A 21,569-nucleotide genomic window follows, 5' to 3' on the forward strand; every position below is an offset into this window, starting at 1 on the left:
AAAGAGGGCAGGTTCAGGGTCCAAAAACACTGACTTTCTTGCCAAATACAAAATACCATTTAAGTGCTGTTACTTGAGCGTCATATTGGTGTCTTTTGCTTGAATAATGACTGAACAGACTTTTTCAAAAACATTAACAGCAGTAACACTGATACTACTTTTTCCTGTGTTCTTTTGCGGATTAATGTTTGTACAGTGTTGTTTTTAACAGTATGGATCTATAGCCTAAGCAGATACAAAGTGTTAAGTTCTACAGTAGTAACTAGCCACTAATACAATGTTTATTTTACAGCAAATGGGTTGCTTCAGCTCCAGGTGAAATCTGTGGGCGTATCACAATTGGCTCTAAAGGATCTGGAATTTAGCGCATTTCCTTCCTTCTTCCCTGAAACTCTCCAAATGGCTTATACAGTCTGCTGTCTTGGACAACAAAGAGTCTTTTAGCTACATGGTGGTATACTTGCACAGAAAACCCAGCATTCGTCGCCTTATTGTCTTATCCTCATCGAGTTATTTTGTTATTGTTTATAGTTTGTGAAATTTGGCTCGCTGCCAGTGAGAAAGCAAAGAGGAAAACTCTCCTTGTGACCATTTTCATACATCTGGTACTATTATAAATATTTTATGCTATTAATAATAAATAGCAGTTTTATAGAAATAGTTTCCTTTCCTGGGTTATGATAGGACAGCTGCCTACTTTGTAATTTTGTAATTTGTCCTACGGGCTATTTTGTGCCCATGGCATATTGACTTCAATAGGGAATTCCACTTAAAACCTGATGGCACAATAGATAACCTCATATTTTTGGCTGAAGGCTGGTGTAGGCATTTATATTTCCACTGCTAGTCTCTAGGTACCTATTCAGAGGGGCTTGGGAGGAAGAAGTTGGTGGGCTTTCCAGGTGTTTCCTGCATGTGCAAGATGAACTTGCTAGGAACAATTATACTGAATTATGGTGTGAGCCAGTTGGAGAGTTACCTGCCCCTCCTTAAAAGTTCTGTTTTAGATTCTTCAGAATCCTTTGGGGCTTTGCCATTGGGAATAGGATCACAATGTAGGTGAAATTGTGGCAGCACGTCAAAGCTTTATCCAGAAGGAGGCCCTATCACGCAAATACTGTAGAAGTATCAAGGATCTATTTCTCAGCCTCTTAACTTGTGTGAGGAAACATCTCTTAGCTCCATCGTTAGTCCTTGCATTTTAGTGGGACTTGTTGTGGTGTAGGGATTACTCTCTATCTGAAGGATGTTCTAATTAACCTAAATGACAGTTCCTACCCCAAAGAACATAACAGGAACACACAGAGATCAGGATGGAGAGCAAAGAGCAAGGTAAGAAAAATGCTCCTCTGTTTTATCACAGACTAGCTGACTATAGGTTCTGGGTTATGCTTGGTGAAGGTTAATACATGCAGCAATGGACTAGTGACTCCTCTTTGGGCAGGAGGAATAGTCTCCAATGGATTTTAGAGGTCTAAGCACTTTTCACAGAGTTTTTCTGTGTTTTGATAAACATTTCTGTCCATTCAGAATGGATGATTTTATTTAGCAGAGCTCTCCAGCTCACATGAGCTAACCTGTTTAGCAGGTGAATCAGAAAGCTAGGAAGTGGTAAGTGTCTGGAACAGTTCCCCTCACAAAAAGCTTGACTGGCAGGTTGAGTTTAATACTTCTATCATTAATAGCAAAAATGCTGCAACCTACTGACTAGTTCTCAGACGCAAGCCAGATATCGGGGATGCAGTATGAAGTCTTAACCCCCTAAGGCTATTGGCCCATTTTTTCACTCTTTCAAATAACCTTGTCTCTCATAAATCTGTTGCTCATTTAAAGCAAACTTTCTGCTTGCATCAGAAATTACTTCCAGCGTTGGATATGAAACATCCTGCAATATGTTATAAAGTGAGGGCTGGATTCACTGCTTAAATAAAGAACACTAGTTTGCTTCAAACGGATCATTTATTGCTACCTTCATGCTGTATATTTATTGTGAGGATATTGTCACATTTCTTTCAGTTTTGAAAATGTAAGTTGGATTTTCTCTTTCAGGTTGCCATCTGGCGTATTGCGAACAGTCTCAGAGAGTAAGAGGCCATCTGTTAATACTTTTTCAGGAAGCTTTTTATAGAGCAGTGAAGTGGCAAATCTCAAAAACACGTTGTAATGACTTACAAGATCTTGGGTATGTGTACAAGGAGAGGCTGATATTTTATTCCTATCAACAATATACTTATCAGACTAAGAAGGAAGGAAAGGAAGAGAAGAAAGAGAACTTGCACACAAAAGGACATGCATTTTAATGACTCTATTGCATATATTGCTTTTTCTATTTTTACACAAAATGATACTGAGTTTCTGAAGCTCTGATTCAGTTCATACTCATGGTCTTAAGGAAGACTGATTGCCTTTTGGAGACACTATTTCCTCTTTAACCATTAATAGGAATCAAGTAATCCAGAATTTTGCCTAGTAATACTAAAAATCTATGTAGCTTGCACTACTGTAGCATGTGATTTTGCATCTCTAGTGGCTAGTATACATAAGAGGCTGATATGTCTACTGCAACATGGTTGCCAGGCAGGGAGATCTCTAGTTATGACCTTCCGCTTTTAGTGCCAGCAACCTCAGATTCAATATCTGGTATAAACCTGTGGCAGAAAGTTCCAGATACAGGTCCGCAAGTAGAGAGATCTTTAATGCAAATTTGAAATGCTCACTCTGTTGTTAGTGGTAGCAGTAGAGGACGTGACTTAGAAAAGCGTTGCCTCATCAGCCATGGAAGTATTCTGACTGAAGGGGAACAAAAAGATCAGGAAGGAGCTAGATGAGAGAGAGTGACCAATTAAATGCATATGTTGAAGCTCGGTGCAGAGAGCTGCAGGACTGGCTAGCGCTAATGCTGTCTCTCTGCATGTCTGGCACAGCACTGCCTCCAGTTTCTCTGCCCATGGCTGTATTGTGCTTTGGGAGGAAGCAAGAAAGTCTTAGCAAGGTGCCAGGATACTAACGAGGGCTTTAAAAAAAATCCCCAAACAAGCAAACAAAAAACAGTGATCATGCTAATGATGAGTTTCATCGTTTTATAGTAAAACAAACTGAAGACATGAGAAAGAGAGGTGACTTTTGTGAGGTTGCCCATCAGGTCTCTGGTACAAGAAGGAGTAAGTACTGGGTCTCCCGAGTGCCTTTCTGTTGGCTATATGTGCTGAGCCACTTTTTTTCTGCTTGCATTGATCTTCTCATAATTTTGTGGTGCAGTAGGAGCACACAGAGTATGGAGGGCCCGGGAAGAAAGGGAAGTGCTGATTATCTGGGCAGGTGACTGCAGTTTTGCTACCACAGAAGGACGTGATGACAAGTGGTTTTGGGGTGCTAATATGCTTCGTGAGTGAGTGGTGCGTTCCTCTTTGGCTGATGCCTTATCTAAAATGGCACAATCAAGTACATGTTTTTGTATTTTATGCTATATTAATTTTCTGTGCTTTGTCTACTGCAGCAACAAGATTTCATGGTGATGTTTTGAAGCTTCCTTCTATGGGACCAGTCCTGCTCCAGTGAAGAGTAGCAGCAAAATCTTTCTCTCTTCAGTTGTTCAGAATTTGATAGCGAGACATCAAAATACCATCCGGGTTCCACGGGCAATAAATGTCTGTGCTGCTGCCTGTCAAGGTCAGGTAAACCTGTAGTGAGGGCTGTTCAGAAAGCATTGTGCTTAAATATTATCATCATTTAAACAAAACCAGGCAGCTTTAAAAGCAGAGGCAGCATGAGTATCATCGTAAAATTAAACACACTAGCCAGCGGTGAGAGAATCTAAAGCCTATATGTTGGAAGGGTTTTAAAAATAACACAGATTGTTTTTCAGCGCTAACAACCCCTAGAAATAGAGAATTAAAAGTGCACCCAGCTGTGTTCAGTATAATGGGATTCAGCTCTGTGTAACAGTATTTAGCAGTGGCCAGAGTCCACCTCTGAAAGTTTTACTTAAAAAAAGGAGCTTTTCCAAATTATTTTTAAAGAGAGGGGGGAAATCATCTTTTTTTAATATCTTTTACCTATATTTTTAATGAAAAACTAAGAAAAAATATGAATAGTAGAAATTGGGAAGGGGCTGTTTTCTTCTCCAAAAATGTACAATATCAGCTCCATTTTTGTAGTTTTTCCATCTAATACCCATGTTATGTTGCTGAATGATCTTTACTTAACCAAAGGCAAGAGGTAAAAAGTTGTAATTTTATTATTACACCAATGATATTAGACAATCCTGTTATTGACTTGAATCCAGTGGACAGAAATTAGTTCTGTTGTCTCTATTCTTTGCTCTCAAAACAAGCCTAGGAAATCTTGACTGGCAGCTGCACTGGCCTATAGTATCCTTCTTTCTTTGTTAAACATATGTAAAACTGCTGGGAGATACTCTGAGGCATCAGTAAGCTGGTGCCTGAATGAGGATGTACGTTGTGTCCCTCATCCATTCCATGTCTATTAAGCTAGGTCAGCATGTGAGCAAAAAGCTTGTGTCTGAAAATGATCCTTCGGAGACGGGGACTCATAGGAACCCCCTAAAAATTACCTGGCAACAGCTTAGTGCTAGGAATTGCAACTCATCAGACCACTACAGACTCCTGAGCACTTTTCGGATACCTTGCCCAGTGGTAAAAAGCCAAATAGTTATAGCCACATGCCTCTTGCCCCTGAACTCTGTACTAACAGATCGATCCATCTTGGCCAGGTTGATCCTCGCTGTGCTTTTGTTTGCAGACAAGAAAACACAGGCCGTGACAATTGCCACCTTGTCTAGGTTGCCTCTGCCCACAGCTGAGCAGCTTTCTATGCTGTCTGCCTACTGAAGACCAGACTGAATTCATGGCGTGTGGTGTGAATTTTCTAGTCCTTTAGTTTGTGAAGTACAGCTTCTTGTCATCAGAACAGGGATGGTGCTGCCACGTTTGTGAGTTACACCTGAGTGACACTGGTGTAATCTGGAGCCCAGGCCTCTCAAAGTCTTGGAAAGGTAATTTCCTCTGTTGTGGTTTGTTTTATTTTACTGTGCTTCAGGTCTATTAGCCAGCATTATGCTGATTTACTGGGGTAACGAAATATGAAAGATTGAATCTAGTCCTATTTAGGGTTAAGAGTCTGTAAATCTAATGTGCTTGCAGAGACTAGGAATAATTTAAACACTGCTCACATTCCAGCCTCCGCAGTAGGGATGGGTATTTTGTTTTGAGGATTTTTTTCCTTATCTTAACTGCTGTACCATTTGGCTATCTGAAGCTTTTGCATGCCTCACAAACACCATCTGTTACAACCCAAGACACAAATACTGCAAGTGATTAGTAATATAAGCCAATGTTGCAGCTGTATGTGGTGTGGAAATCTGATAGAAGCAGAACTTCCTTTGTAAGCCTGACATGCTGAATAGTGCGTTTGTGGTTTGTCTAAGCTTTTGCATTCATCAATTAAAGATTAACTTTCTGCTGCTATGGAGACATGTTGGATCAAAAAAAAAAAAAAAAGTCTGCGAAGAAAACAAGTTGGTTCCTTATAGGAAACACTGAAGTAAGTAAAGCACCTAGGACAGAGGGAGTCTCTAGCAGGGCAGTGTTTCCAAGGGCCACATCCTAATACGTTAATGGATGAATCTTGGATGGGTTGGAATCCTCTACATATTCTTATCAATACTCTTTCTAAAGTTATAAAACATTGAAAATATACATACAACAGGGACTGTTCAGCTGTACTAACCAGTCACATATTACAATAAATATTGCTTGTGTTATTTGGTATGTGCTCACACCATAGGCCAGCCCTCCTCAAGTTCCAGTATTATTTTTCCTTTCTTTGTTTTATCCTCCAGCACCAGCCTTGACTGCGGTAACAGAAGAAGAATCGTTTTGCTGGAGGATACGAAATCAAGGAGGAACACTGTGCGTGCTCAAGTACGTGCCTGAAAGATGAACAGGAAGGGAGAGGAAAACGTATGTTTGACTGCAGGATAATTGTATCAGCACACTACAGTCCAGGACATGGTTCAGCCCAGGAGACTGCAATCCTGAAGTGGTGGGGTGAGTCCATTCATAATGCTGAATAAAAGTAACTGTCCGAATCAAGAAGCATAACAGTCCTGATATCCTAACCTTCCTTTCCACCCCTAAACTGTGACCAGGGCATGTGCTTGGAGAAGGGCAGGTGTGTTCCTGCTCCAGGAACCACTGAGGATTGTTCAGTAGCCTGTCTTTTATTGTGGGCTAGATGGTAAATGAGGGAGCTGGCCTTTTGTTAGAATCGGGTTCCTTCTGGGGGTTTGATAACTCTTGTTTAAATAACTGTGGCATATTTTGGAGCGCTAAGCAGGCACATGATTATGTCCTGCTAGTTGCCCTTTACTGTGTATTATGAAGTGTAAGTCTTGAAGTGTAAGGATTGTGAGTGGCTATGATTTAAATGACTAAATTTACTCTAGATTAAATATTTGCCTTTCATGTTTGATTTCTCATTAACTGCGAATTTACAAAGTCAAGTACACAGTCCCATTCTTATTTGTAAACTTCAGCTTTCTCTTTTAATGCCTAATAATAAGTTCTCCCCTTCTGGTTATTTAATGTATCACTTGTGATTCCGTTTTGACAAATCTCTCAGCAGTTCAGAAAACTCTTTGTTACAAAGAAATAAATATCCTGCTGACTCAATGGGAAAGGGATGCTTTTTGTCCTTTGAAAAATGTTGCAGCCCTTTAGATTGGTCACTGTTACTTATCTGAATAGTGCTATTAGAGAGAGGAAAAGGGCGCTTTATTCGCCCGAAGAAAGCATTCAAGGGTACTGAAGTATGCAGGGTAAGGTTATCAGGGCTTTACTTCGAGAATGTCTATTTTTGCTTTGAAAGATCGTCTTGCATGTGATATTTGTCTCCCTTAAATGCATTGCCTTTATTATTGCAATAGCTTTTCTTCTTTAACTACAAAATGCTGACAAGATGTTTTGCAATTACATATTATAACTACATTAACCAGGTACATTAGGATCTGTGTATATGGCAGCTGATGCTTTCTTTTTGCCACTTACATAATGAACCTTCTGCCTGTACAGAATAAAATATTTATCTGGAATGCAGGCTGAAGCAAATGCTGGAGACTGGAGGAGGAAAAAATAGGCTGCCTGCAGTGAATAATTGTTATAATCTTATTGTCCTTTGCGAAGTTGTTAATTAAGGCCTTTACCAAGCAGATTGTGCTTGCAGGAGTCCCACTGAAGTCAAGTTGCTGTACTCGTGTGCATCTGTTGGCTTATGCTGTTGTTAACGTACTTAATACAAAGTTCTCCAAGTTTCATCTTCAGAGGAACTGAATATTTGGGGGGTGTCTTGTAATGCGCTTTCCCTTCCCTGCCCCTCCTCCTTATTTCTCTGTAATAAGAAAGAAGAACAGAATTCTTGAAGGAAGCTGGTGTCTGAGCAGAGAAATTGGCGTACAAAGCTTAGTAGCTTCCTTCGGCAATATTAGCGTATAAGTCTTCTAGGGTTATGAGGCTGTTACTTTATTTGCAGGTGCTCTCTGAAGTTTCTCTTCAAGGAACAAATTATATGGATTGTATATACCTTGCCTACTTTGGTTACAAGTGGTATCTTTTTTTTTTTTTTTATTTAGTATTCGCATTTCTATAGCAACCAGAAGTCCTAATCAGGGATTTTGACCATGCTGGTAGGCAACAGAAGGAAAAAGTATGCTAGGGGAAGAGGTCTGAGCGAAAAATGACCTATTATTGTCGGTTTCTTTGTAGACAGTACTGGAAAGGAGAGTTTTGAAGAATAGAATGAATTCATTTTTAGGATGTTTCCTGTGTGAGGGGACAACATGGGAGGAAGGAAAGAAAGCAAGAAAGTCCTAATTTTAAAAGGTACAAAATGGAGATATTTGGTGCCAAGGGTTGATTGTAGGCAAGAATTGACATCTTGAGAGCAGATGAAAGGAAATGGGAAGTGTCAGTAAATCATGCATGGCCTCAAAAGTCAAGGCAAACAACTCATAAATAATAGAGAAGGGAGAGCCCAAAGAGGAAGGGGAGAAACAGCAACACATGATCAAGAAGGTGAGCTAAGAAAAAAGTATTTGCAGAATTGTTTGGGAGGAATGGTAGTGGGAAGAGTTTGTATTGGCAAGAGAAGAATGTCAATGTGAACCAGTTCCTGTGTGAAAAGGCAGGAAAAAAGTTATGTGGACAGAATCAGCAAAATATGCATGTGAAGACTCTGAAGTAGGGATGGATCAACAGGTGGAAAGGCGAGTCCGTGTGGGGACTTTGAGGTGGCAGAGACTGGATAGGCTGAGAATAGGTGGAAGAAGAGCCAGAGGAGTATCACGGAGGAGAATAAGAAATGAAATGAGGATGAGAAGGCTTCGTGGGGAAGTGAAGGAGTTAGCAGAAGCAAAGTCATTTCTATGACTGATGGAAAAGGAGGAAGAAAAAGGCAGAGGGGAAGATTAAAGCATGGGATAAGTCTGAAAGTCTTGTGTTCACTTTTTCTTGGAAGAAAGTTGGCAAAATCCTGTGTGGATAAAGAATAGGAGACAGAATGGATTATGGATGTACATTTATTTTAATCAGAGAAGCAAGCTTACTTTGTTAGGGAAATGATAGAGAGAATGGAGAATGGAGAGAATGGAGGAAGTAATGCTCATCTTCACAATTCTATTGGAGTTGCTTTCCTCAGTGAGTGAGCAGCAGTGGTGAAAATAAAGGCAATCATAGATGGAGGGATGGAAAATTGGACCTTGTTACGGGAGAAAGGGCAAAGGAGACAAGGTCTGAAGAGACCAAGGAAAATCAACTAACTACCTTATTAACGGAAGAGATAGAAAAGAAGGCAGTGAGCAGAACTTAAGGCAAACAAACTATCCAAGCGTAGTAGATATCTGATGCAACTGAGTTGTGGAAAAGCTGATGGATATAATGAGGGAATGAAGTGAAGAAAGTGGGCAGAGCTAATAAGGATAGTCAGAAAACAGGACCTCTGCAGAAGGGTCAAGCTAGACCTGAAGATATGAGACCAAGGAGATAGATAGCCAAGAGCTCAGATGGATCATCAGCGTAAAAGTCGAGGTCATTGACTCTTGACTCTCCTTCAGTTTCACCTCAAAGTCGGAGAGTAAGGTTCGTGAGGAGAAGTTGGGTCTGTGGTAGATAGTAGCGATATTGAGGGGGTGAGATGGCAGGACTCATCGTTTACTGGAATGAAGTATCTTTCTGCTGCTTAATTAGTTTAATTAGGTCAATTATTTTAAGTTAGAACACATACTTCATAGCGCTTGGCAGTATTTGTAAAAATAGGGTTTTAATAAATCAACAAATGTGTATAATTGAAAATGAGCTCCCAGTTACTGAGCGTGTTAGACAGCTGTTTCGTATTCCGTTGGCGAATGGGCTGGGATAAGGCAGGGGTAGCACTGCTGAGCTCGGTAATTCTGGCTAAGGGAAGGGCTATCGCAGCAATGCAGCTGAGAACGGCCCAGGGCCCATCTCACCCCGTGTCCTGCCTCTGACGGAGACCAGGAAAGGCTTACAGGAGGCTGTAAGGAAAGGGCAAGTACGCAGTTTAATGCTTCCCAGTCTGCTGACCCAGCCTCCAGCAATTTGTAGCGTCTAGATTTTCAGGTCCTTTGATCCCTAATTTCTTCCGTCTTTAGTGAAATCACTATTCTGAGAGGAAACCATGCTTCTACCAGCAGAGGTTGCTGCTGTTCTCTTCACCTCCTTTTCTTTTCAAGCAAGCTAACCTGTCATGTCAAGCATTTAGCTGAAAGCAGTGGGAATTGTGAAGCTTTAATGTTTCCCAGACTGTAGTCTGCCACATTAACAAATCTTTCACTTTTCAGAAGATGATAGTGTCAATCATGGTGACAGGCTGAAAGACACCATTCATTGTTAATTAATTATTAGCTGTCAACTCAAAGACTTTGTTGAACTAAGAACATTCAGGCAGATTGTGGATTTCCTCTTTTTTTAAACTTTATGTTTAAAGGACACTAAATACCCTTAATTATCAAAGTAAGTTGAAATCCTTTCGTACCTCTTTCTTCTGCAGGTGACTGTTTCAGGTACAATATTAATTATAAATAGAATGAAGATGCTGTAGCTTCTTATTGCTGATTTATGTTTTCATAATGGATGAGGTAAAAAGGAAGAAGTTTCCTTTCTTCGCTTTGGTAGCAGCCCATGATCCCTAGGCTGCCTCAGAGTTCTGCTGTTTTTAGGAAATGAATAAAAGAAAGGAAACTCATGTTTCTGAAGAAGGCTTGAGGGCTGTTCAACCTGGAACATGGCCTGTGATTTTATGTCTGACTCCGCCACTTAAATCCTTGGATTTGAGCTGGTGGAACGTTTCAGTTTCACTCCGCTTCTGTTAGACTTTTTGCCAAGAAAATGAGGAGATAGCTTGCTTTCTTGGGTTCCTGCAGGTGGGAGTGAACTGTTATATGCATTTTTCCTAAGTAGCGACTGGTTTCTCAGCAGTTCTGAGCGTGCCCGGCTGTCATTGTAGAGCTTTTTGATGCAAGAGCTTCACCCCTAAACCTGAAGATGCTGGTAATATGGATGCTTTTCTGGTTGTGGGGCAACAGGGATTGTCCAAGCCAGAAAGGCAGTTTGTGTGCATAAGTGCTTGCAGAATGAGGCTGCAAGTTTGAAAACACTGGCCAATCTTCTCTTCATTTTGGCATGCCTGAACACAAAGGGATATAAAATACCTACCTCATAGGAGCACTCTGAGGCTAATTAATGCGTATGGGTAAAACGCTTTGAGATCCTCAGGTCATAATGATACTTAGCACTTTCTATCTTCAAAGTCCCATACCCAATGTGAAGGAACTAATCCTAAACTAATTAGGCAAAAGGCACTATAAAAGTGCCAAGTGTTGTTATTTGCCTTAAAGTATTATTATTTAATCACAAATTGCCTCAAAGCTAAGTGTGACTGTATGAGATTAGAGACATCGTAATTAAGGCCTTGATTTAATATTTTGAAATTATTCAGTACACTTCAATACAGCACTTGAAATTTTTTTCATTCTTTCCCAAATACCCGGCACACATTTTCATTTTTTTAAACACTGCATCCTCATCACTTAATAGGCTTTTCCCTCTCCTCTCAGTTATGTGCCCTTAGGATGTTGCAGTGCTGAGGCAAGATAGTTTGGCGAACATGGATTTAGCCAAGTTGGAACATAGCAGACTGAGCGTGTGTGTGTGTGTGAGAATTAAATATGACAAGAAGGAAATGTGTAAATGAAGTCGTCCTTGCACGTGTGGTAGATGTATTTATGTATGTGCTGTGTGAGTTCTACAATGCAAAAACAGCTATGAAAGCATCTGTCACCCCACATTACTTATTCTGCCTTCGAGACGCAACCTGCCACAGACCTTCTTAAAGACAATGCTTCTCTGCATGTCAGGGAGCAGCTGTAGTTGTTGCATTGATTTGGGAAGCAACGAATTTGGTAAATAGACTGGGTGAGATTCACCCCTCTGCACGGAGGCCTGGCAGAAGGTTCAAGCACCACTTCTGTCCTAGTTAAGCTTATCTGAAGGGCTGAAGTGACTGTGAAACCTGAGTACAGGGATAGATTTCATCCACAAGGCGTTACGGTGGGCTTAGGGAAAAATCTATCAGTGAGGGTGGAAGTGAGGACTGGATATATTTGCTCATCTTTCCAAAACAATCGAAGATGCTTGTTTTCTGATGCAACTCACTAGAAGTTCATGAAGTTGTATAAGGAATGGATGTAGCACGGCCATATTGTGCCACTGTGACTTTACTGATCTCAGTGGAGATAATCCCTAATCTTCCAGGGCTGTGAAAAGAGATTATAGTGAACCCTGAGGCTGAATGAGCAAGTTTATGGAATAGGAAGGCTTGATAGTGGCAGGGAAGCAGTGCTGAAACATTTTGCAGAAAGAGTCTTGTGATGCCACACAGAGAATGTAGCCAGTACAGTGACATACTGAAAACTTAGTAGAAGCCACTCAGATTCTCATAATACAGGGTAGCCATCTCTCCTCTAGTGAGGAGACGTTTCTGTAGCAGAAGCAAGCGGAGAGATCCCACGGCCCTGGATCATAACAAAACTGTACGTCCTGAGGAAACCTGAGACTAGCTGAAATAAATAGAATTGCTTCCAAAACAGAGCAGTGGTGGTCAGTGTGACAGCAAGAGCAGTGCATTCTGATTTGTCCGTACACATGCATATACACTTGTAAATTATAATTATTCAAGACTTATCTAGTCAAACTAAGCTTTGTTGTTTTTGTTGTTTTTGTTTTTTTTCCATAGCAGTAGTTCCACATAAACCATAGCATTTTATCAAGTGAATTTTCATAGACCCCTAAAAAAAACATTGTTTCTAAGGGACTGGACTCTTATCTCCTCTCCAGAAACCTTCCCCCTTCAACTTCCAGCGTTTGCCATTCCCTGGAAGGTTGTGGATTCTGTTGTTGGGGGAATCTGCTCTGTCTAGTCTCAGAAAAGACTTGGGACCAGGAATTTTTGACAGAACTCTGCATGAAATTGGTCAGAGAGAGCGGCTTAGGTTGCAGTTGGTAAGGTGGAGCCTAGCTGTAAAAAAAAAAATTTGGAGGATATTTATGTCTCAGTTACTCTGAGGCATGCGAAACGTTAAACGCTTATGTTCAGTTTTGAAGCAATCAAAGTTTGAAGGCTATTTGTGATGTAGCCAGATTCACTTTCAAAGTTCAGGCGTCTATCCTTTGTGTTCTTTATCTTCTTGTGTAATGACAAATTTAACTTTTCTTATACAAAGCCTGTTTGCAGGGGACCAGATGTTCAGCTGTGAAACTGGAAGTAGCTTCCATGGCTTCACCCCAGCTGAGAATCGTGTGCTGTACAGCAAACCTGGGACTGTAGCAAACAGCTCTTTGGTGCCTCAGAGCTGGAGATGCTCTATTGTTTGGCATCAAGGGCAGCCCCATGCTGGCTGTCCCTGCCTATTCTTAGCTTGCTTTTATTGGCATATGCAACAGTTTTTTGGCATAGGTGTGTTACTCAGGTCTTCTGCAGAAGGGCAGATATCACCTAACCTTAGCCTCTTCCTGGAATGAAAGGAAAAAAACCCCACCCTAACAAAAAAGCCTAACATAGGAATGATCATTTCAAATGAATAACTGAACCAGGAACTTGTGCTTAAATACCTAAGTGTGATTTTTTGGTAATCTTATTGCCAGCATGTATCTGAGTACGAGAACTTCAGAGAGCTTTCACCGGAGGGCATTTGTTTTAAAGCGGTTAGATAACCGAGTGCTCCAGACAAACTGGTTTATCCTGGAGAATCTGAGCCTCTTGTTGAGCAGACAGTAAGCATTTGCTTACTTTTGATGCTAAGGAAAGACAAGATGGGGAGACAGAATATTGAGCCTTTTTGCACTGGGGATCATGTTTGGTTAAGCTTAATAGCTCCTTTTGTCTTATTAAATATAAAGTAAAGGTGTCTACATGAATTGTGAAGGAGAGCGCTGAGGCTGGTGAAAATCACTGTGGCTCTGCTGAAAGGATGTCAATTTTCACCAGCTCAGCACCTGACCTATATGCATTTATGGTGATAAAACCTGCTGAGGAGTCTAAAACGTGGTCTCGCCACACCCAAATGCACGCTGGGGCAAGTGACGTTAATGTCTTCCCACTGCTTACACACCTTGGGGAAAGACGAGGTGAAATGAAGTGCTGACCTAAAAGACAAGAGCCCCTGAGGAGATAGGTGCTATCAAAATGTCATCTAGATAAATAAGGACCCAAACTCCTAGTATCTTAAGTAGCTAGACTATTGATTAAAGAATCATGATAAATGAGTATAGGGCTGTGAATTAGATCGATACCATCAACCTTAAAAGTCAATCTCCTGTACCAGCTTGAACAGAGACACTAAAAAAATGCACACGGGAGATTCACAAATCCTAGGGCTGATGATGGCCTTGACGCTTTTAGTTTTTCTCTGCTTTTTCTTTTTTTCCCTTTGTTTGTATGAATAAACCTTAAAGAACTAGTAGAAGAGAGGTGTGTTTATGACAGCAAGTGTTTACAGTAGCTCATAAAATTAAGTAAGACTACCACAATCTGGACTTTCAAAGTAGTTAAGAATACTTTCAGGACATCCTTATGCAAACTTTAGGGAAAAATCTTTCTGTAGCAATCAATATGTTACAAGTAAAGATTCAGATCCTTCACTGTGGTTGACAGACCCTGACTCTGTCAGGGTAAATTCACACCTGCAAAGAAGAAAGCCCTAAAACTCCTTTCTTTCTTTGAAAAGGGGACATGTTCTTCAGAGGTTCTCCAAAAATGGAGTCTTGCTACAGGAATAAGAAATAAGGAAATATGATTTGGTTTTGGAAAATCAAACACCCTTGCTTATGTAGTTTTCTAGGTGGGACTTGAGAATGGCTAGTTGGCCATTTTCAGCATGCTAGGTGCAGCAGACTGGAGGTGGTGGTACTGTGCTGAGCCAGGGTGTGTCTCCCCTGGCAGGGCTCTGCATGGACTAAGTTCCTGTGAAAGGCTCTGTTTCTCAGGTCATGCTGGCCTTTTTGTGTAAGCTTGAGCAAGGCACATAACCTTTTTTCCATCTCATTTGTTGCGTATATAAAGCAGAGATTCTCTTATGTACCTGCCTCACTGTATGTTGAGGTGATTCGTGATTTCCTATTTCTTATTACTCTTTCCTGTTACTCTTGCAACATAATAACTCCGGGGATTCCTAGAGTACATTCCTTCCTGCCTCCATCTCCACAGAACAAAGACATAGCAACCGCTCTTCAACTATAGTTATTGGTTCTAAAGACGTCCATGGATGTTCATAAGAAGTATTTCTTTTTCTTCTTCTTTTTTTTTTTTTATTATGGGAGAAGTCCTAGGATACCCATTCCTTGTTTCTGCCATTCATAATCACTGTCCTTTAACGACAGATAATTTCTGAGGCTATGTAGGTGTTTCATTGTGAGGAAGCGATTTTTGTCAGTGTTTCTGCACTGAGATGGAACTCAGTTAACGCAGACGTTTCCCGTAGTTTGTTGAAGGTATTTTTGCATGAGGCTGTTTTTAGAAATTTTCATGCCAAATCAGGGAGCGTGAGTGTCTTTATTTCCGACTGCATATAGTCGTTGCTGTGAGAGTTTGTCTTATGGTGCCATTAAGATGATTTCCCAGTATTAATGTGAGAGCTATATATATGCTGGCAAACTATATATTTATCTTGATTTTTAGAGCACACTGTCATCTGATTTCTTATGATGAAATTAACCCCCTGTGCAGATATCTGGCACTTGTGCATCACTTGAGTCTCTTTTGAGGTCTCAAATGAGATTGAAATGATACCTAGCTCTTCTGCTGGTTTACTTCACAGAAATGAATTTCCTGCAAACAAGGTAGCTACTCTTAAAGCAGAGACCCCCTCCTCTCCAGCAGTATCCTCATCTTCACCTTCAGTGTGCTGATGTTCCCACCTGACAAGCTCTAAAAAAAAGAACTGGTGGAGAAGAGTGGTCGGGAGGATTGCTTGGGAGCAAGCTGTCATTTACAATCATTAATAGAAAGCAATATGCTCAGCGAGTGTTAGTGCACAGAAGAGAGAACTCCATCAGAAATGAAGTGTCTACTCCAGGGAGTTTCACTTCCCTTTGCTGTAAGGGTGACAGGGGTTCAAAAAGATAAGTGGTGCAATAGGGCATCAAATTACTTTCAATCTTCTTTTTTTTTTCATGGCAGAAAATTTTATTAAAAAAGGAAAAAGTTAAGGAAATATTTGCAGTTTTGGAAAGCCTTTCCCAGATCAGGATTGTGGAAAACTAAAAAATAAAAAAATGAACTCAATTAGAAGTGCTAAATGAGGATCATAATGAGATATCCAAAGTCTTGCCAAGTGAATTTAATCACTTTCTGATCCCAACAGCCACACAATTCAACTCTTTCTTAGCATAATTAAGCAAGTGACAATGAGGATGCTATTCCAAGACATGGTAATGAGATGCTGTGGGGCCTGAATTCAGCTGGAGGGGATTTCCTATTAAATATTTATTGTATGTGCAGCTTCTTCAGTAGCTAGAAATATAGCAAAGGAAATTTTAACCAAATGGAACCTCTTTCCTCTGAAATGAATCTGTGAAAAACTGAAGCGCTGCGGTCACTTGGTTTTGGACTGACTATTATTTTTGGCCTGCGGGCTGCATTCAGCATCAATAAAAATCATAGTTTATGTAGGAGGAAAATGAATTTGAGGAAGGAGGCTAGAATGTAGGAAAATAAAAATGGAAGGAGAATGAAGAGGAAATAGGAATGTGACAAACCAATTAGGGAGAGTACAAATGATAAAAGTCAACAGGAATTAACTAACGATGGGCTGTAGAATGCTGGAGGACTGGAAGGTTTAAGGGGTAAAAGAAACCATGTAGGAAGGGAAATAATTGGATAACAGATCTGATGGTATGAGCCAGTGAACTAAAAAATAACAAGACTTTTAAGTGTAGAGAACGTTTAATTCTGGATCCAGGGAGAAATGAAATGTGCTTTCATCATGTTACTTTAGACACTTTATAGGAGCTGTGGAAGTCATGGCCAGCCTACGTTTAACTAAAACTGTAGAAGAAAAGCTCTGTCAGAGCCCCAGGGATTCATAATAATTTGCACGTATGCATGCATGCACTGAAGAGCCTTACTACAGAAGCTTATTTAGGCTATGAAATCAAGCTGGGGCTGCCAGATTTAGAGATGTCTTTGCAACCTTAAGCCTGCCCCTTTGCAGGCCTAGCCTATTTACTAAATAAGGCGGATGGCTGATGATAAACTATCAGAAAATAAAGATTGGGTAGAAATTCACAAGGGAACAGAATTAAGGTTGCACCAATGGTTCTAGCTCTGACATTTAAAAATTTTCTTTTCTTTTTCACAACCTAAATAACTTTATTTCAGCCTACTAGTTTTCAATATTCTTTCTTAGTGCCTTTAACAAAGAAGGCAGAAATATTTGCTGTGTCTGATTCCTAAACCAGGGCCGTAACAGCAGAAGAGAGTGACTCTTCGGTTATGGGCCAAGTGCTGGAGCTGGCAGCAAAAGACTCTTGCAGAATGTGGAATGGGCTCTCAGGTAAAGGCTCTGGGTCTAATGAGTGGCCACCTCCAAGCGGTCAGCCATTCTCCCGTCATTTGCCCTGAAAGCAGAAATTCCTGATGCAGCACAGAGCAGGCTGTCCTTCCCAAGTCAAACAAGTCAGTAGCTGAGAAGGTGTTTGAACACCAGATCCTGTAATGTTTTGGTCGTCTTCTGTACTGTCTTATGAAAACTTGAATGATACCCGGGGAAAAATAAAGGCAGGGAAGGTTGCACTCCTATTTAGTCTGGGAGCGCTTAAAATTAGGCTAGTGCTGCTAGTGGCTTCTTTTCAAATGCAACTGGTGCATCACAGTATGTGTTGATGAATGCCGCCTTATACAAGGCTTGAACATGCTGTACAACAGATCTTGGGGCTAAACTGAGTGGTCCAGGCATAGGAGGGCATCACGACACGCGGGTTGGTTGCAGGCTGTTCTGGGGAAGGAGCTCTTACCCCTGCTTTCCTTCCTCACCCTCCCTTGAGTGCTGCCTTAAATGTAAGGATTGCAGTTCTTCCTGGCACAAAGTGTGCTGGATATTCTCTGCACCCTGCTGATTTGCTCCACAGGTCTAAGAATCAGATGGCTAGCTGCAAAACAGATAAGATCTAGGAAAGCTGTAGAGAATTGGCTGCCATGCATTAACTGCAACCTTCCCCTCTCTTTTTCCCCTCATGCCCTGTTTCTTTAGCTGATAAATTCTTTGGGCTTTGTGACTGTCCTTCCCTGGGGATTTGAATGATGTCTTTTGGGTACACTGGAATCCCAAGGAGAAACCACTGTGTAAATAATAATAACTCCTGTCATACTTGCTAAGTGGCACTCATAACGTTAAGAAATTTTCATCAATAGGATCAAATTATCTTGATGAGAAAGCTCTTTTTTCCTCATAAAGTACAAGAAAAGCTGTGAGACAGGAGGTGCAATTAATTATCTCACTTGGATTAAAAGCTCTTTTATTTGATATTTGATCTCTTATTACTTGATTTCCAACAAAACTGCTGGTAACATGCAGTCCCACTTAATAGTTCATTAGCACTCCAGTGTGGTATTTGTAAGGTGGTCAGGTTTGTGTATAATAAAGCACTGGCTGGCTAGCAGTGAGTGACTTCAGCCATAATTAATTAATTAAATGTGTGTAAAACATGGTTCATTAGCAAGGTGTGTGACAATCTCATGGTGTCCAATGCTGTCTCTCTAATTGTGTAATGGGTGTGATGCTACTGCAGCGTTGCTTCATTAGTTTCCAGCTTTGCTGTTGCTGCTTAGGTAAAAGACTTCTGATTTCCAGGGCTTGTTCTGCTGACCTGGTAGCATTGGAAGGAATAGCTTACTGTAACCAATCGAACAACATTTCTTAGTGTTTTCACTTAAAACCCACACAATTAGAAATTATTACTGTAGCTTAGCAGCAGTAGCAGAACATTTGCTTGGGAAGCTGGAAATCTCAGTTCAACTGTAGTTCAAGCAATAACTATTCTTTATACTCAATTATGCACTGTAACCCATTAGGGAAGTCTGTGGTTTCCTGATGTAGATTTTTTTTTTCCCTTCTGTGTTACAGCAAGGTTGCAACTGACTGCAAGTATATTAGAAATTGGTATAATTATACAATTATTCTGCAGGCAAATTAAGTTCAACCTAAGCTATTTATCTGGTACATCCAAAGATGGGACCAAGTTCGGGATGCTCAAGATTTTGTTAAAGTGTGGGAGAATGCTAATCTGGAGAACTGATGCACTTGTACTTTAAAGCCATTAGAAAGTCATCCTTCAGATCTACTAGATCCAGAAATCAGTGAATACTTAGTCTTCTGGACCTTGAAGGTAATTCCTCACAGAGGAAAAGCCAAAAGAGAAGCTCGTTATCTGCACCACTTGACAGGCCCTTGAAACCTTTTGTACTCTACCTCTCTTAAAAGGGTGCTGGTCAATTCTGTCAATATGACCTATACTGTTCTTGTTTTGCTTTCGTGAGCCAGATAATTCTGAAAAAAAATCTTCTCATCAGGCCAAACATCTCTGAGCTTTCAGGATATCTGTGGATGTGATAAGTCCAAAAATCAGTTAAAGAGGTATGATATTCCCTATTGTAGAGAAGAGGGGTATGAAGAGTGTTACTCTTTGCTTAAAGTAAACCAAATCGTGCCATGTATAAGGCTCAGGTTCTGATGCTCAGGTAGTTGTTTTTCTAGTCAGGCTATTTCTGTGTGCCATATTCTTTTGCAGTTAGGAGAGTGGGTGCTTTTTATGTTGTTAATGTTATGGTTTTCTACCTTCTTTTTCTGAAACAAGTTACTGAAGAGCTTTGGTGCCTTGTGAAATTGATATAAAAAGCATGTGGTAAGGACTGTTGATGGTTCTGGCTGCCATTCAGAAATACGGTTTTTGCAATGTTATTGTTGTATTTCACTGGTAGTGGTTTAGCTTTCTGTTCTTGATGTTTGCTGTAATCGGAGTACACTCATTACAAACCAGTAGTTTGCTTCTCCAACAGGCATATTAGAAGTCATTAAAGAGGTTATGATAGGGCTAGAAAAGGACAATGTGTGTGTCATTGCTCTGGTGCCTTCTTCTATGCAATGATTTTCATATCTAAGGATATGAAAGGATTCCTCCTGTTAAGGTGGAACTTATTTCAGGACTGTTTTCTTTTGGAGTTAGTATGTGACATTCTCTGAAACAAATAACTCTTTCTAGTCTTCTCCTGGCTGTAGGAATTCCCCCACTTTTTCTGGAAGAGCTTCCTCTTCAGTTGTGCTGTAGACTGTGGTGTGGCATTGACCTAGGCTCTTGGCTTAGGTTATCTGAACTGGCATAGCAGACCCCACTGAAAATGCCCCTGGAACACTGCAGTGTGCACAAAGTGTTTATCTTTTTACTTAAAACACATCTAGCTACCAAGGAGCAAGAGAAATGAAGTAACCAACTGCAAGAGAAAAGACACTAAGAAGGATATCTCCAATTTCAAGGGTTAGCTACTTGTTCTAATCCCATTTTAGTGCCCTATGCTTGAACAAGAGCTAGTTGTTACAGGACAAATACAAATGTGCAAAGCTGCTCTTTCCCACCCCTTTGCCTTGAACAGCCCTCGCATGTCAGTAGTGTGCTGCCAATGCCTTCAAAGCCATTAGTTCTCATTTCAGTGTTTTAAAGCCTTATCTTCCAAATTTACTCCTTAATATGCTCTGTTCTGGAGACAGGCAGTGAAACTCGTTCTTTTTGAGTGGTGCTGTCTGAGGTTGTTTTTTTTTTTTTTTTTTAAACACAGGAGGGTTCTTTTAAAGAAGGATATATTATTCCCCCCTCCTCCAGCCTTCTTTTCCCCATTATTACAATTTTCAAAAATTTAGATGCTCCTAATACAGCAGAGACCGTTCCACAGCTCTGCTTTTAATGGAGTGAGCAGATTGCAGTAAGAATGCGGTGCTGCTCAGTAAATTTAATGACTTTATGAAGATAAATGTTTCCCTTCCAAAGCCCCTTCTTGTCAGAATACATTTAATACCGCCATTCCTTTGAGAACTAAATTCCTGTAGCACTTTGCAGCATATTAGCATGTTTTTCTCACCACATGAAATTGCACTTCAAGCAAGAAATAATAATGTTTCTGCATCCCCTTGTACATTTTTATTACTGCCAATGAATAGGAGTAAATTAACTATTATGGCTAACATTATTCACAGGGACAAATTCCTAACTCATTTTACAGAGAATAATAAATAACTGAATAAATAAGATGCCTTTAATTTCACATATGAATTATCAAAGATTCCTCTGAGTGGGAGGAATGGGGGCCAGTTGACTTTACAAACAAAATACAGCTCTGTAAGAGAAGTTAGATATGTGTCCGCTTATCTTCATTTTCTTTTATCCTCCAAAAAATATAATGACTATACTTGTAATTACATGCGATTCCTATGAAAACAGGTTTCTCTTGTCTGATTATTTGTTGCTATGTATGTTTATCCAAATACTAATCTGGGAGATAAGCCACATTTTGCTGTTAGTTGCTTGGATGCAGCTCTGATTGATGGCAATTATCATATGGTTTACTTCCTCCACAGACTTTAGAGTGCTTTTTCAAGATAGAGGGAGTATCATTGTCTCCTTTTACAACGAGGGAAACTGAGGCTCAGTGATAGGTATCATGCAGTAGGTTATTCAGCATACTGGAACCAAAGCTCCAGTAGATCACGATGTCTTAGGCTGTCTTAAAGATTACGCTGGACCGCTTGACAGAAGAATGGACCCAAACAAAACAGTCTTTTCAAAGAAAAAATTATTTTGTTATTATCTAGTTCAGAAGGAACCAGCCTTTATTTAAACATTTCAAAATATAGCTTAAAAAGATTATCAAAATCTATATACTTCTGTATTATTTACTAAGAATAATAGTTTCAATGAAAATAAACAGAACTC

At 40.3% G+C, this 21,569-nt stretch overlaps 1 long non-coding RNA gene across 1 annotated transcript in view; it reads left to right on the plus strand.

Moving 5' to 3' along the window:
- The first annotated feature begins 702 nt into the window (after window positions 1-702).
- The window catches only part of LOC138068824 (uncharacterized), a 41,758-nt gene continuing 20,891 nt past the window's right edge, over window positions 703-21,569 (plus strand). Inside the window, exons 1-4 of the long non-coding RNA XR_011143600.1 lie at window positions 703-2,182; window positions 3,497-3,669; window positions 4,733-5,014; window positions 5,861-6,068. This is a non-coding gene — a long non-coding RNA (uncharacterized lncRNA). The remainder of the gene's footprint in view (window positions 2,183-3,496; window positions 3,670-4,732; window positions 5,015-5,860; window positions 6,069-21,569) is intronic.

Source organism: Struthio camelus, chromosome 11 (genome assembly GCF_040807025.1).
Source record: "Struthio camelus isolate bStrCam1 chromosome 11, bStrCam1.hap1, whole genome shotgun sequence".
NCBI classification, from domain to species: Eukaryota; Metazoa; Chordata; class Aves; order Struthioniformes; family Struthionidae; genus Struthio; species Struthio camelus.